Source organism: Petaurus breviceps, unplaced genomic scaffold (genome assembly GCF_028583685.1).
Source record: "Petaurus breviceps papuanus isolate PSGF00001 unplaced genomic scaffold, PetGlider_PUasm1.0 90881, whole genome shotgun sequence".
Taxonomy (NCBI): Eukaryota; Metazoa; Chordata; class Mammalia; order Diprotodontia; family Petauridae; genus Petaurus; species Petaurus breviceps.
In genome coordinates this window covers 14364975-14382263 of record NW_027187369.1, presented here as the reverse complement: position 1 = coordinate 14382263, position 17289 = coordinate 14364975, and the positions used below count along the sequence as shown (strand labels likewise).

Below are 17289 nucleotides of genomic sequence, written 5' to 3'. Positions count from 1 at the left end.
CACATAATTGGGATTCTTTTTAGTGCCTCACATTTGGGGGTACATTTGCTGTATGATGCTGTTATAAGGAAGGACGTATAACTATGTGCATTTTCTTTTTTCCATATTGACTGGGAAGTCATTGGGTTGCCATCTGTAGTTCTGAAAGCCAACACACAACAAACTTGTCTGGAGTGGCATTGGTGGGGAAGGGAGACTTCAGGGGTAGAGAGGTGCATTAAAAAGAAAGTAATTAAGAAGTAACCCTGTTATAAACTAGTTTCTAATTAATAAGTTATATATCTGAATTCAGTAGCATCCTTTCCCTTACCCCTGCCCTGGCAATATGCAAGTTTCCCAAGGTATCCCTGCCAATTTCCCAAGGCTTTGTCATTTATACATGATATATTATTCCATTATGAAAGCTTTCCTAATATATAGTACTTAGAAGAAAGGATACCAATTTATATCCTTTCAAAGATTTCATTTCAACCACATGAGCAGTGGGGTTTTATGTATTTATGTTTGAGTATTGGGGCACAACTCATCGCTTTCCATTAACAGACAGACTGAAAGTTTGTACTAAGGATTTCTCTCAGCCTCTCTTTCCTGCCAAGGTGTCTACAGTTGCCAAGCCAACTCTCTTTCCCTCTTTCTATGAATTGTTTGGCAAGAGATTAAGACCCACCTAAGACTTTCTGGAATTATGCCTGTATCCTATCAGGCCCAGCCTCAGGACCCTGGATATGCTGACCTATTAAAGGAGGGTCCAGCACTTGGGAGTTGTACTCTGATTACCTAGTCAGAAAGAGAAAATTCTTCATAGCCTTGCCGGTTATCTGGGCCCTGGAGACCATCAGTCAAGGATCGATGCATCACTTTTCACTTAAAGAGGGAAATAATACTAAGAGGCATTTGGACCAGACTCGTTTTGGACTCTGACACTCACTTCCAGCATCTGTGAGTTTGGTAAGGTTTTGGTGGAACATTTTTGGCAAGAGGCAAAAATGATTTGGTGGCTCACTTGAATGCTCTTCCTTCTGGTGTATCATTTATATCTCCTCTGAAGGTACTGGGGCATGACTGTATTACCAATGGAGGCAGAGGTACTGTGAGACTGGTTACCATTATGTTTGGACAGCTCCTCTACATTAACTTGGAACCTTTTCTCTGAATCTGTAGGAAACCAATGTAAGGCAGCTGGAAGAGACCGTGGTGCTTTGTTTGGATTTGGTCTGGAAGTCACTAATTCATAAATATGAGTTTACCTGTTCTTGCTTTTTCAGAGGCAAGGCCAACACAGCAAATGGAAATTTGTTAGTCAGGTCACAATTTTGGTCGCAATTGTCACAATGACAGTTATAGAGAATCTTTCCTAGTAACCATGTCTCCATAAATTTGGGGTGGGGTGCTTTCAGAGAGGTAGGGAAAGGGGATCACGTAAGGTTGTCCAGACCTATGATTTCATCCATGTGATAAACTTCCTGTGTCAAAACATCCTCCACAGATACATCTCTGCAACTTGAATGTAACTTATTGTCTCGGTGAGTTGCCTGCATCACCAGGTGCTGAAATGAGTTGCTCAGAGTCACACAGTCAATATGTGTCAATAGGCAAGACTTGAACCCAGTTCTTCCTAACATCAAGGCTCTATTTATGACACCAGGATGCCTGCAGAATTACCTGATGCCTATACAACAGAAGAGCTAAAAGAAACCCTAAAGGTCATCTACTTAATCCCCTGCTTTTACAGTCAAGGAAACTGAGAGAGGCGTAACTAGTGTTTTTCACAAAACATCAGTATGGTAGGCAAAACATTTAGTTTTGGGGGTAATGGAAGAAAGATAGAGACCCTTGGAACAAAGCTCTTCTTCTGCTATCACTTTAGGTAGGGAAGCCAGAGAGAAAAAGCTCATGTCATCTGATAGCATCTTGTTTTAACTAATAGTATAGAGGGTGTGAGCGATAAGGGAGGACCAGCACCTCTTGTGTGAAGGCAACATTATAACTAATAATTTTTGTGAACTAATTCCTAGCTCTTCTTCTATCACTGAAGGAGTGTATGTGTAGTCAGCAAATTCTAAATTTTGATATATTGGGGCAAAGGCAGAGAGTTATATCTCCGCCCGGCAAGGGGAAGGGACTTGTTAATGAGAAGAAAAGTTAAAACTTTAGTCAGGCTGATTATTTTCTATCCTATAGATGAAAATAATAATGGCTAGAGTGTCCCTGTATGTCAAACACCTTTCTAGCTACAAGCAATCTATTTAAGACTGCACTCATCAGTTTCTGATGACTCTTGCTGATGGTCAGTGATGGGCTGTCATTATTTCCTAATAACCATTTAGGGTGGTATTACATATGTCAGACTCTGACCCTCAGAGAGCTGTGCCCATTTCTCATATCTGTGGTTCAAATTGGACCTAGGCTCAAGAACATGCTTTTTTGGTAAGAAATCCCATTTACTCTTCAGGCCAGAAAACTTTCATGAGCACATACTTTCTGTCTTTTTTTTCTTCCTGGATCAACAGTCTCCAGTGTCATTGGCTGATCTAGTGTAATGGAAATACTTGGGAGAAATTAAATCCGCAGTACTGGCACATCTAACCATGTTTGGAAGCCAGAGCAAGACTTTACATTTATATAGTCCCTCATAATTTATAGAAGGCTGTCTCCTACATTGTCTTCTTTGACCTCACCTTTACAAGAACCCTGTGAGGCAGAGCCTGGCAAAAAGGTTGTTATTATCCTCATTTTAAAAATAAAGAAACTGAGACTGAGAAGGGGGTTAATGGCTGAACTGTAACTGTAGCATAGATTTAGCCCAAAAGCTGTCTTCCACAATCCCCTCATTATACTGATGGGGAAACCGAGGCCATAGGTTTTCTGAGTCTGAATCTAGAATTCTTTCCACTGCTTCAGAATCACAGGATGGCAAATGTAGAAGGACTCTCACAGGCTATCTAGTCTACATCAACATGACCACCTCCCATCCCTTGCCAATTTATAGATGAGTAACTGAGGCCTGAGGTCACACAATTAGTGTTGAACTCAGGTCCCCTGACTCCAAAGCTAATAGCCTTTCCACTCTCCCAGGATCATGAATGACAAAGCTAGAAGGCCACTTAGATATCATCTGCTCCATGTTCCTCATTTTACAGATGAGGAAATGAAGGTCCATAGGTAAAAGGCAACTTGTCATAAATCTACTGAGTTCCAGAACTAGGACTCTGTCTCAGCTTTTCTATATCCGAGGCCAGTCCTCCTTCCTACTTTGCTACAAGGCCTTGTGTAAACACATAAGAAATTGCATTTCTGCTAATCTGAATAGATATGATAGTACTTATGACTCAAAAGAGTCTCCAGGACCTATTACAAATCCCCTAAGGTTTGTCTTCAGAAACGATGTTTAAGTTATGTCAATACATTTAAAGAAGTCAGTGTAATGCAGGAAAATATGAAAGCATGCAGTGATTAGTCACTGACTTCGAGTTGGGTATTTGGCCTCTTTTCCACAGTTCTGTTGTCCTGTGATTTTAAAAAATTCTGTCTCCCTTAGGCCTTCTTTAAGTCTTTCATTCAAAGAGTCCCACAGCCATGGTAAGGCCAGATTGGACAAGGACAATCTGTGATGGCAACTGAGGATGAGGTACGGCCACTTTCTCCCACCAACAGAAAACGCACTTATGTGCAAAATGTTACTAATGCAAATTGGCAATAAGCACAATTGCTGCTACCTCTGATAATTCCTTGGTTTCTTTATCCCAGAAATAGAATGTGTCTCCATGAATACCCATACTGCCAAAATGGGGGGAGGGGAGGCAGGTGGAAAAGCAGTAAGGAGCATGCTCAGAGGAGTCTTTGTCCACTGTCCTCAATGCTTCCTGTTTAGAAATGTCTTGATTTCAGACTTTGTTGTGCCTAACTCATGTCTTCTTTCAAAAGTTCTCTGTGGAGGGGAGAAAAATGCTTCAGAGTTCATTTGGATTTGGAAGTTTCCAGATACAGTACCATTGGTGTATACCATACAGTACCATTGGTGAATCACTTTTGACCTTGGTCTTGGAACAAGTGTTGACGTCAAGCAGCTACCTCTGATGCCAGGTATCAGAAGGATTTGTGCCCTCTTGGTAGAAATTCTATGGGTATTGTCTTTGTCTTATCATCTTTCTGACCAGAAGCCAAAGACTTAGTTGACCCATTTCATAGCTGTTGGGAAAAACAAGAGTCAGGAAGTAATTTGTCCATGTAATTGTTAAAATTTGAATAGGCCATAATAGTTCTCTCATCCTTGCCCTCACAGTCACCCTAGCCCTAGGTCTCAGATGGCTTTGAACTCAACTAGCCTTGTCTTTGCCATCTGGTAAAAAGGAAGGTAGGTAACAGTTTGCTTTGTCTGTTGAAATTAAAGGCTTTGAGAAAGGAAAAAAATTAGCTCAAATGGTTAAAGCAAGAGAAATCCACTGAAAAAACAAAATCTCCTTACATCCAGGAGCACAAAAATTTAGGTACTTTTAAAAAAAGAAAGAGACATTGACATTTTTTCCCATTTGGTTAAAAACATCATACAGTCAAAGCAGCTTTAAAGACTTTGGAAATCAACAAGAACCTTAGAAAGTACTGCCACCTAGCATTTCCTCTGGCCCAGCCCACAGCATGCTGAGTAGTGTGACACAGTGAATAGAAGGCCAACCTTGGAGTCAGGAAGGCCTGGGTTTGAATCTTTCCTCAGACACTTATTAGCTAAGGCTCCCTGAGAAAGTGATTAAATTTCTCAGTGACACAGATAACTCTCTAAAGTTCCAAGTTACAGGGTAGCTACCTATGTGGCCAAAGACGTTTTTGCAGTGGATAGATACCCCCCACACTGATGAAATTACAGGTCTGTACAAAAAACTCCACAAAAACAAAATCCCAGCACATAAGATCATATTTTAAACTCTGTAATATGGGGAGCATGTTTTTGTTCTCTGGAAAATTCATAATCTGATAGAGGAGTATACTTAGTAGCTTAGAATTCAATTTTCTGTTAGGAAGGACATTTATCAGTCTTTGATTAGATATTCACATCTTAATTCAGTCATGTCTTCGAAACTGAGCTGAGCTGACAAGGGAGTCACCTCAGATGCCTGTTCTCAGTAGATCAGAAGTCATAGATAAGCTTACCCCAATTCAAAGCTCTTCAAGAAAGGAATTGTTTGGTTGTGTAGCTTCTACTCTGTAAGTTGATGACAACTTATTGTTTTAAATGTGATCTGTTTTAACAAGTGAGAGGGCATCCCTCACCTCTGAGAGGGGATTAATGACTTTGATATGACTTTCCTGAGATAGTTTGTTCTGTTCCCGGACCTTCTATTCTGGTTCTGCCAAGACATCCCCACTGAGGTGTGGGAGTGTGATGGGCTTCAGCATCCAGCCCTGCTTGTTTCAGCATCTTCTGAAAGTGAGTATCTATTACACTGATTTCACACCTTTGGGAAAGTGCTTGGAAGAGGCCAAGCCAGCACACACTGAATAAGCATTTCTTCTGTTCGAGACCCTGTATTGACCCGGGAGACAGAAAGACAAAACAGTCCCTGCACTCATAGAGTTTACATTCTATTAGCAAATAGAACATGTGCCCAGATAAGTCTATATCCAGTAATTTGCAGAGGAGGGAGCAAGCCTTATCAATGAATAGTAACAAGAAAGGGTTCCCCTTGGTGATGGTTTATGAGCTGAGACTTGAAGGAATCCAGAAATTGTAAGAGGCAGATATGAAGAGGGAGGGCATTTCAGACATGACGGACAGCCTATGCACAGGCAGAGAGGGACTAGAAAACAGGTTCTTTTATCTGGAACCTAGAATTCATTAAGGGAGATGTTATGCAGTAAGTCTGGGAAGGTATTTTGAAGAACTCTCAGTGCCAAGCAGAAGAGTTTATGTTTCATCATAGAAATAATAGTGAGCCACTAAAGGTTTTGGGACAGGGCAGTACCATGTTCATACCTGTGCCTTGGCAAGGTGATTTGGCAGCTGTATGGGAGATAAATTGGAGAGGGAAAGAAACTAGAGTCAGGGAGATCAAATAGGAGGCTCTTGCAGTAGGTGAGAGATTGTGAGGGCCTAAAGTAAGCTTTTGGTTGTGTGAGTAAGGAGATGGGAAGGAATGAAAAAGATCTTACAGAGGCAGAAGCAGAAAGTCTTAGCAGGTAATTGGATGTAGGAATGAGTAGGAGTGAAAAGTTGAGTTTGACTCCATCATTGGATATAGTGGAAGTAACTGGAATGATAGTGGTCCCCTTGAGAAAAATAAGGAAGTTAGAAAGAGGAGTGAGCTTAGGAGGGAGACACTGAGTTGAATTTGGTGTATATGAAGTGTGAAATGCCTTTGGAGATGCCTAATAAGTGATGGGTGACTAGAGCACAGGAGAACATAATGGCTAGATGTAAATGGTCCAGAGAAAGGTCTGAAGTGGAGGAAACAGTGGAATGGAGTGTGGAAGACCTGAGCCCAAATCTTACTTCTGGCAAACATTTTCTGGCATATATTATTGACTACAGGCAAGTTGCTTAATCCCCAGTGCTCCTCACAGCTCAGTAAGATGGGGAGGTCCAGATGAGTTCCTGAATTGCTTTGGTGGAAGAAATTTCCACTCTGGGAGTTTCCCTAAGCTTTGAAATGGGATCATAGACTTATAGAACTAGAGCCAGGGTGGTGGCTATGTGGCTCAGTGAATAGAGTGTGGGTCCTGGAGTCAGGAGGACTGAGTTCAAATCTGGCCTCAGATACTTAACACTTACTAGCTATGTGACCTTGGGCAAGTCACTTAACCCCAATTGCCCACCCTACCCCCTCCAAAAAGCACAAAAAAGAATCAAATGATCAATTTATATACTGTGTTTACTATGTGCCAAGCACTGAAGTGGGCACTAGAGAGTCATAAAGAGACAAGAACACTCTGTGCCCTTGTGGAGTACCGAGGAGACAACATGGACATATATATATACCTAACTCGTTTCTAGATATACGTATGTATGTATACTATAGTATATCCATATAATATGTATGCTATTTATACATAACATCCATATAAAGCCAATAAATCCAAATGAGTAAACACTAGTTCAGTACAAGGTAGTTTGGGAGAGAAGGCACTAGCAGCTGGGGAGATCAGGAGAGGCTTCATGTAGGGGGTGTTCTCAAAGGATGAGAGGGGCTCTGAGTCTGTGCTGCTGTCTGGCCATCACAAAGGCACAGAGATGGGAGATGGAACAGAGAGGAGGCCCCTGCAGACTGGATTTCAGAGCAGTGCTTGGAAAATGAAGATAAGACCACATTCTAAAGGTCTTTAAAAGGTATGAACAGGAGTTTCTATTTGAGGATATATAGGTGACATGTTCAGATTGGGAGTGAAGACAATTCTCTTTAGCAGCTGTGGGGAGGGACTTGCGGCACTGAGTCCTGGGAGGAGGATGTTACTATCATTTAGGCAAGGGGGGATGAGGGTCTGAACTGAGGCAGGAGCCATGTGAGTGGTGAGAAGGGCTTGGATTCCTGAGATTTTGTGGCAGAAGTAGAAATGATGAGATGTGGCAACTGATAGGATATATGGAAGGGGGGGGGGAGTGACACAGTTTCTGGGAACTGAGAAAGAGGACAGTGTCTTCCTTTTCACTGATCATTCCTCTGCACCATAGGAAATATCCATCTCCCCACCAGAAGAGGTCATTTCAGTCATGAATGCTGTCCCCAGCCCACGCCCATCCTGCATGCCCTTTAGAGACCGTGTGTTCAAGCTGAAGGCTGGGAGGAGACACTGGATCCCCAGCATAGTCTCTCAATGGATCTCACAGGGCCCCATGTCAAACAAAAGCAACAACAAAAATGACCACACCAGCCAGCGATTAGCAGTCAGAGTTTGACAGAGAGTGCCCACTTGACCTTTAGAACTCGTGACCACCCCCACAGTAATTGGCCTGCATCTTTCCAAACTGTTCCAAATATTCCAAAGCCAGGGGGAGCAGGCTGATATATTACAAGGTGCTCAACTTTGTCCGAGTTGTGTGGTGAGCTGCCCCCGTGTGGCAGAAATCATGTCCTGCAGGCCCCGAAAGGAATGGCAATTTGATTTTGCTGGGAAAACAGGATACAGGCTGAGCAGAAACCAAGTGAGAAGAGGCAGGCACAGGACTCTTCCTTTTTCTCTTCTCTTCTCTTCCTTTCCTTTCCTTTCCTTTTTTCTTGGATATAAAGACAAAGAAATATTTTTAAGAACATTTATTCTGCCCTCCTTGGGTAGAATTGTGGGAGTTGTTTTTACCTGTTAAGCATCAGTATCCACATCATTGGCAACATGAGCACCCAGAAAGGGCCGCCCCTTCTTTACTCCTGTACTCTGTCTGAGGATTCTAGATCCTGAGCTGGAAGGGGACCTTAGAGGTTGTCTAGTCAAACCCCCTCATTTTATAGAGAAGGAAACTGAGGGCCACCAATATTAAATGATTTCCCTGATGTCACCTAAGTAGTAAGCCTCAGAGGTGAAATTTGAACCCAAGTCTTGTAACTCAAGAGCTTACTGACTTTTAGGGCTGATTGGGGCCTTAGAGATTATCTCCTCCCACCCCTTCCTGTTACAGAGGAGGATTCTGAGATCCAAGAGAGAAAGGGGCTTGATCAAGGTCATAGAATGACTGAGTGAATTATCTGGGATAAGAAGCCAAGTCTTTTACTCGAAGACTACGACCCTGTCCTCAGCTTCATATTATTAGAAGGGATGCAAATGGTGTGCCCCCAGAATCCATTAGAAACCCTCTCTTTTTTATTTGAACATGAATTTGAGAATATCCATTGTGTGACTCTGAATGAGTCCCTTCACTGTTCCGAGCCTTAGTCTCCTTTGCTCGGAAAGGAGAGGGTTAAATGACTTCTGAGGCCCCATTTATTTGAGACATCTAGTGGGATTCTATTCAACAGCTTCCTTCTTCAACTTGTTATTAGTGTTCTAAAGTACATTTTATTAAAATGTTTGCTTATCATTCTCCACACACCCGTCTAAGTGCACTGAATAGTAGGCAGCTTGAAGGGTGTCCTTGGGGAGGTGTTGGACAAGAGACTTTAAACCTGCATTCTATAAACACTTGTACTTGTGTCCCAGCCAACATCCGCACTTACTCCAGCTCCCCAAAGTCACATGGCTACCTCCACTCATGTGTTTGGAGAATTCGATTTGTGAACCCCTGCTATTTTGAGAGATGTGCTTCTCAAACAATTCCACACCGACCTTCCAAACAGCCCCAGCCATCAAGGCCATTGGGTATTGCATGCTCCGGTAACCAAGCTGCCAGTGGCCATTTTAAGGACATATGCCACCTGCCACTGGAGGCATTCGTGTTTTAAGCCACCTTGATTAGCAGAGAACAGACTACACCTAGCAAAAATAACTATTCTTTATATACCTTGACAGTGAGGATACAAAACAGGATAAGACATAGTCCATGCCTTCAAAGGGAATCATGTTATGGTAGAAAGCTAGCCTCAGATCCAGGAAAACCTAGGTTCCATCTCATTCCTGAAACACCCTGGCAGCACAGTGTAGTCAGTAGAGTGCTGTTCTTGCTGTCATGACCAAACCTAAGGTTTAAATCCCACCTCTGATACTTACTGATTATGTGTCCCTGGACAAGTCACTTAACCTCTACCTCAGCTTCCTTATCTTCTTTATCCCCTGCTTCTCAGAGTTGCTGTGAGCATCAAATGAGGTAATATTTTTAAAGTGCTTAGCACAGTGCTTCTCACACAGAGCAGGTGCTTAATAAATGCTTGTGTCCTTCCCCCATCCCTGGAGAAGTCACAGGTCCAGTCCCTATCCATGGCCTCAAGGAGCTTACAGTCAAGTAGGGGGAGAAAAACCAGTGATGATAGAATCCTAGAATTATAATTTAAGATTTGGTAGGGACCTTCGAGATCACCTTATCCATTTTCCTCATTTCACAAAGGCATCTAAGTGACTTGTGCAAGGCCACGTAGGCAGGCAGGAGCAGAGCTGAGATCTGAACCCAGGTTCTCCAGATTCGAAATCTATTGTATTGCCAGTTACACGGACTTGCCTTTATATGGACATTTGTGATGGCGAATCGCCTCCTCTATTACCTGTTAGAGCCTCACAGCCACCTTTTGAGAGAGAAGCTGTGCCTGAGTTATACGCCCCATTTTACAGATGAAGAGACCAACACTCAGGGATTGGGTCATCTGAGTGGTGGGATGGGGACATGAACCCAGGCAGGCATGTGTCCCAAATGTGTGTTCATACTGTGGCATCACTTTGCCTACACAGGCATTTTAGCTGCTTTGCTCACATTCTGCAGGTACCATCTGCTCTTCCTTGAAAACAAGGAAAGAGCAAAGGGTGTTTCCAAGATAGCAAGAGAGACACCAAAACATGGGTCTCAGTAGGAACCGGCTGAGGGTTTCCTTTCTGTCTCTGCTTGATGCTATTGTTTTCTAGGAGCTTATCATTAAATACAGCACTCTAAAGAAGGTTCTCACTGCATCCATGTTAGAGGACTCTTGATCAGATTCAGTAAATCTCAAATTGGCATGCAGAGCTGGGTGTTCACTTAGCATGTAATTGGGTGAATGAAAAAACCATATTTCCCCAAATAAACAAAACTAGATTGAGACCTCAGAGCCATAACTAGGAATTCTGGGTCAAAAGTAGTTGACTAGAGCAGAGGAGACAGTCTGAATGTGGCCTAGTAGCGTCAGGAGAGAGAACGGCTGTCTGACTTGAGCCCTTATTTTGTAGTGGGGGGTAGGCGTCCACAGAAGGGGGTGTCACAATGAAAGGCCATGGGAGTGATAACCCAAGGATGACAATCCTCCCACAAAACACAGACCGACTGAGAATTAGGAGTCATGGGGATCTCTGGATCTCTACAGGTTGAGTCTCTGAGATGGCACAAGGGTACCAAGCTCCCATCACTCCACCCTTGTTAAATCTTGTTGAAACCGATTACTCCAGTGCAGTGATCTTAGGGAGCTATAACTTACCTGTAGAAGCATGTATTTTTATTCTCTCTTTGAAGACGTCTTTACCCTTTATACATCTTTCTTTATGTTTATCAATATTATGCAAACTCCAGAAATGGAGAGTCTGTGCTTGCTACCAGGCACCCATACTCTCTAGATGCATGTCCTTGAACAAGTCATTTCCTCTCCTTGAAACCCAGTTTCCTCTTTTGTAAAATGACTATATGATCTCTAAAGTCCACCTCAACTGACTTCCTTGGTGTCTCCATTCTCTCTCAGTAATGAGCCCATTAGTTCATCCTGCCAAGGTTCCATAACTAATAGCTCATAAGTTCTGGATTCATCAGACAATTTTATCCTGATCGAATCGAATTAAATTCATCACCTGACACTTAGCACAGTACCTGGAACATAGGAGGTGCTCAATAAATAGTTATTCACTATCACTACAGACGTTCGGCTAGTAGGGTGCAAAGAGGATTGGGAGCAGGGCCGAGTCCTGCCTCAGATCCTCGTTCCTCCTATGGTGCTGCATGTGTCACTTAATCTTCCCTAAAATGGCCAGGAATAAAAAGCACTGCAGCAGACGGCCCCCAGGTCCACTCCAGTTCTGGATCTGTAACCCTCTGGTGATCATTGCTATCAATGCTGAAGTTCATATAAGTGACTTCAAGTTTGCAAGCTCCTCCCATGAACTATCTTATCTCCTCTTAGTGACCCTGAGCAGTATGTCTCAAAGCTAATCATATCCTCATTTTAAGTATGAGTAAACTAAGTCTGTGAGGTTAGGAGATTTGTTCAGAGGCCCACGGCCAGTAAGTATCTGAGAAAGAATTTGAACCTGCCTTGCTGACTCAGATTTGAGCACTCTGGTCCTTATGCAAGGTGTTTGGAATGGCATCACTGATTGCTTTTCTGCATGATGAACCCTCACTCTGGAGGCTCTCCCAAGCCTGTTTGACTCTTTCATTGACTACCCTTTCAACTGCGGTGAAGTCTGCCAAGTTTTGTTCAATAACACAAAAATATTGGACCACTGGGAACCCAAATGAAAATCCAATTGTCTCTCAAGTATAGGTTTGGGAAACTAAAAGACTCTGGCAATGGATTAATAGACAGTAATTAGGAGGGGTGCTAAAAGCATGCCCTGCATTTGCTAGCTTCTCAAGTGTTTAGGACCGAGGACACAGTGAAGTTTGGTGAAAAAAGCATAGGACTGCTAGTCAAAAGACCTGGGTTCAAGCCCACCATGTGCCCTTGGGTGAGCCACCTTCTCAGGTTCCCAGTTCATAAAATAAATACAACCTAATTTTATATCAACATTTCCATCTCCCATGTCTTATCATTTGCTTACATAGAGAACTTCGTTCCACCTTGATAATATTCCAGTTGAATGGCTAGTAGGACCATACACATCTCTTTTTATAATTATGAAGTTGATTCTTTGAATCCAAGTAAAGAATATTACATTTTTCCTGTTTAAATTTTACCTAAAAGATACATCATGGTTTAGTGGATAGAGAACTGTCCTTGGAGTCAGTAAGACCCAGGTTCAAATCTCCCCTCTGAAACTTGGCTGTTTGGCCCTAGATGAGTCATTTAAACTCTCAGTGCCACAAACTACTCTCCAAGACTATGAAGTGCACATCACACACTGATCTGCATTTACAAATTGGATTTCCTTACTGGAGCTCCCTACCTCAATAAAAACCCAGATCTTAGATAGCCCTTACCCAAGAAAGAAAGTTATCCCCATGTTAGAAATGAAGAAAAGGAGACTCAGAGAGCTGGTAAAGAAAGACACCGTTGAAAAGGTAGCACCAGAGTTGAGACTTAAAGGAGAGGAGGGACTTCATGAGATAGCATGGGGGCAGGAACAGAGACAAGGGGTGTTCATTCAGGTATGGGAGTGCATGTAGGAATTCATCAGGCTGGGACAGTGCAAGATGAGATCAGAGAATTGCTTACTCGTCAAGTTGGGTTGGATTATAGAGCACATCCAAAGCGAGTCCTGTGACATGGGTCACTTGCATCCATAGCCTTCCATCTCTTTCCCATGGAAAGATGGAAGTCCCAAAAAAGGTTGGGTGTGGCAGCTGGACCCCTCAAAATACTTCAAGGAGCCAGGGAAGAGCACTGTGGTCTGCAGGGAATCAAGTTACAAGCTTCATACTCTAATGGACCCTACGCCATTCTGATTCTCTCCCAGTTTTGAGGTTTTATAGCTATGAGACACTAGAGAAAAGCCACCATAGAAAAATGAATGTTAGTGAGTTGAGTACTGACTGTTAAATAATCTCCATTAATACTTAACCATTGAACCAAATTCTGGATTATATTGTTCTCTATCTTATTTTTCCTCTGGGTTTGAAATTATCTAAGCTGTTTTTTCTCTGTTCTGGATCACAGCCTTGAGCCTTTGATATATGTGATCTGATGAACCAAAAGTAATTTCTTGGATGTCTTCACTGGTGGAAAAACTCTGCTGACTTCAAGGTACTTTCCATTTCTTTGGGGAGATGACACATGACCCATGAAAAGATAGACCTGTAAGTGGGTGGCCTATGTCAAATGATGAATGAATGGCAATGATGGAAAATATTCATAGGATCCTAGTTTTAGACCTTCAAGGAACCCTGAGAGGCCAGTCTAGTCAAGAACAGGCCTGATGAGGTTAAGTGATAGGCCCAAGGTCACAAAGGAAGTAATTGTCAGAAATGGGATGTGAACCCAGGTTGTCTGAGCCCAGGAAGGGGAAAGATCATTCTATGTTCAAAAGGTCAGGGGCCCATTGACATGGTGGGATTGACTTGGGCCAAGGAGGCAGAGAATTGGGGGTCATGGCATCCCAGATGAGGGAAATGACTGACCTGACAAAGTCAGATGAGTCCCCATTGTTTAGGCAGATTGTTCATTATTCATTTTTCTTCCTGTAGGAATGTTTATTGCATGAGGGTAACTTAAACTGATTTTAGAGCATTCTGAGGGATCTCCATGTCGATTGCTTATGTTTAGCTTTCTACTTTCTTATGGATTAATAGCCATGGGTCTGGATCTGCCTTGTTTGACCTTTACATTCTATGACCTTGACACTGAAACTTGAGTTTCCCTTTTGTTGTTTATATTGATTTTTTTAAGAGGGGAATGATTTGATGTGGAATGAATTTTCAAGCAAAGTCCATGCAGAGATAGTGAGGGTGCTAATGCTTCCAAATGGTAAGCCTCTCTTTCCAAATCGGTTGTATTCCAAATGCTAAGTTTGCTTTCCAGAAATGTTCATATGCACACACTGACCATTTTTAAATGTCCAGCCTACGTATCAGCAGACCTGCTTTTGAGTCACAGCTCTACCATTGACTCACTGTATCACCATGGGTAAGTCATTTCATCTCTCTGGGCCTCAGTTTCCCCATATATAAAATGATAGATTTGGAGTAGACTATGCCAGAACTGAGGCTTGTCCTCATGTACTAAAATTTTAAAGGGCACAAACAAAATATATACTCCTTCAGTAAGTAGAAACAATTGAGTTTGGCACTTAGCTGTCATGAAAAATTATTTAAATTAAGAATCTACCAGCTGATATTTCCTCAGCCTGGCTCTTCTCCCTTGCCCACCATTGGCCTCCCCAATGGTGAACATATGATACTCTTTCCCCGGGCTCTTTCCCAATCCAGCCTTGTGTGCTGAGGTCTACATTCTCTCTGTGCCCTTTCTGCACCCTTCTCTATGTCCATAGTGCCTACTCTTGGCCCATTCTATGGCCTTTAGCCCAGGGACCATAATTCCTAGCTATGACTCTCGAGTGTACTCCTTTGGGCCCTGCCATTCTGAGCAGCTCCTGCATCACTTGTTTGATTGATTGGCTCCCATCCAGTGCTAGCTATGTTGTTTGGCTGCTTGGGCTGGCGTTGAGAAATGAAATCTCTGGTCATACATACAAAGTTCATTTATTGTAGAGTGTTGGCCATGGCGGCCAAATTAAACTCTTAGCAAATCTCTTTTTATGTACAAATAAAGGTAGCTACAAATTGGCCTGAAAGCCTGATACATTTGGTTGCAGTCCTTCTATGCTCATTTGTTGCTGTTTTCTTTTTGTAAATGTACCTTTTATTATATTGCAATTAACAAGCTCTTTTCTCCCTCTCCCAATTGGAAAAAAAAGATGAAATTTTAAAGCGGCAGCTGACCTGTAAACAACACTAAACATTTATTAAGCACTTACTATGTGCTAGGCACTGTGCTAAACACAGTCATGACTGGCACCTGGAAGGGCTTGATGGTTTCCAAGGGCTTTATATTTTTCCTCTTATTTGATCTTCCCCGTAGCTTTTTGAGATATGTAGTGCCAGGATCCCTTCTTCCTAATTTCCCTATCAGTCTCAAGGGTACCACTGTCCTACTAGTCATACAGATTCAAAACTTAGGTGTCATCCTGGACTCCTCACTTCCTCTCACTCCCCCGTATCTGTAACCAAAGCCTGTTGGTTTTACCTTCACGACAACTTTCATATACACTTCTTTTCCTCTGACGCTGCCACCACCCTGGTGTAGTCCATCTCATGCCTGGACTGTTGCAAGAGCTTGCTAGCTGACCTCCCTTTCACAAGTCTGACCCCACTCCAATCCATCCTCTGCTCACCTGTCAAAGTAATAGGTCTTACTGTCCCCCTCCAGTGACTCTCTTATCACCTGCAGGATCCAATAGAAAATCCTCTGGGGTTTTTTTAAGTCCTTCATAACCTGCCCTCCTCCACCTTTCCAGTCTTCTTACAATTTATACACACATATACACACATTTCGTTTCTTACAATTTATACACACACATTTCAATATTGTGACACTGGCTTCTTTACTGTTCCTTGAATAAGAAATTCCATCTCCCAAATGAGTATTTTTCACTGCCTGACTCCTCTGGTTTCCTTCAAGTCCCACCTAAATTCCTACCTTCTACAGTAAGCTTTTCCTGATTGCCTTTATTTCTAGTACTTTCCATCTCAGATTATTTCTCATTTATCTTACATGTAGCTTGTTTGTACATGTTGTTTGCAAATTGTCTCCCCTCTTACACTGTGACACGCTGGAGTGCAGGGGCTGTTTTCTGCCTTACTTTGTATCCCCAGAACTTAGCAGAATATCTGGCATATGGCGGTCTCTTCCTAAACATTTTTCGACTGGCTGATTATCCCAGTTTAACTGATGAGGGCGCTAGGTCAGAGAGGTGATGAGACTCATGCCAAGACACACAGCTAAATGGGGACTTGAAATCGGGCCTTATAATCCCAAATTCTCTGCACACAGCTTTGATAAAGTGAGAACAGTAATGGAAATGTTTTTAATTGAGGTGTAGAGTTGGGGGAATGTGGGAGGCTGGATGGCATAGATGCAGATGAGCTGGCTTCCCACCTTCGGTACCTTAGTGCATGGCATACAGTCTGTTTATGCATTTTATCAGGCTCTAGAACAGAAATGAGTCATAACTCTGCTTGTAGGTGGAAGGAGATCTGGATTTGGAGTTCAAGTAGTTCTAATGTGCTGTGTGACACTAGGTATGTCCTGTCTCCTGTCGAGGCCTTTGTTTTCCCATCTGCAAAATGAAGGCGTTGGGCAGACTAATCTGCAAGGCCCCCTTCTGCTGTGACATTCTCAGCTCCCGAGGAGTTTGGATAAACATGACCCTGCATCGTATTTATTGCTTAAGGCACAAAGGATTCTTTCTTGGAATTGACTATACACCAGTCACATTGCTACTGGGGGCATGTTCACCTCCCTCATAAGCAGCTTTCACAGAGTGATTCTCAATAAGGCCTGTCTCTTGAGTTCTATTTCACCTTAATGGAAATTTTCCCAATGCAGAATGAACAATGGATGCTTTCCCACTGCCGAGGGATTAGCCACAGCATTGAAAGTACTTACAGTTTGCTTTAGGTGGAAAAAAACCTTAGGGTTGCTGATTACATTTGTTTCCATTCTGAATGGGGGCTTGAGGAAGTCATGCCGAGGGTAGCATTTACTGGGAGGGCAGGCTGCTGGTGTAATTAGCAGTGGCGCTCCCTGGGGGCTTCCATAAGGCCTTCAGCATCTTTCTCTAGACCACACATGAATATGGATTGAGATGCAGTCTTCTTTTCCACACAGGCAGCAGCTCTCCCCATTCTTCTTCCCTTTCATCCTATTTTTTCATCAGCCCAGTGAATCAGCACCCTGGACTTGTGTCCCCTATCTTATTGAGAGGCTCTTCAGCGTTCTACCAGGTGAGACAGTGCAGCTTAGTGGGACCAGTCTTGGACTCGACAGA

The 17289-nt window shown here is 42.8% G+C and overlaps 1 protein-coding gene across 4 annotated transcripts in view; it reads left to right on the top strand.

Annotated features, from left to right (window-relative positions):
- Positions 1-17289, top strand: part of FGF13 (fibroblast growth factor 13) — a 520706-nt gene that overhangs the window by 300741 nt on the left and 202676 nt on the right. The gene's annotated exons all lie outside the window — the stretch shown is intronic.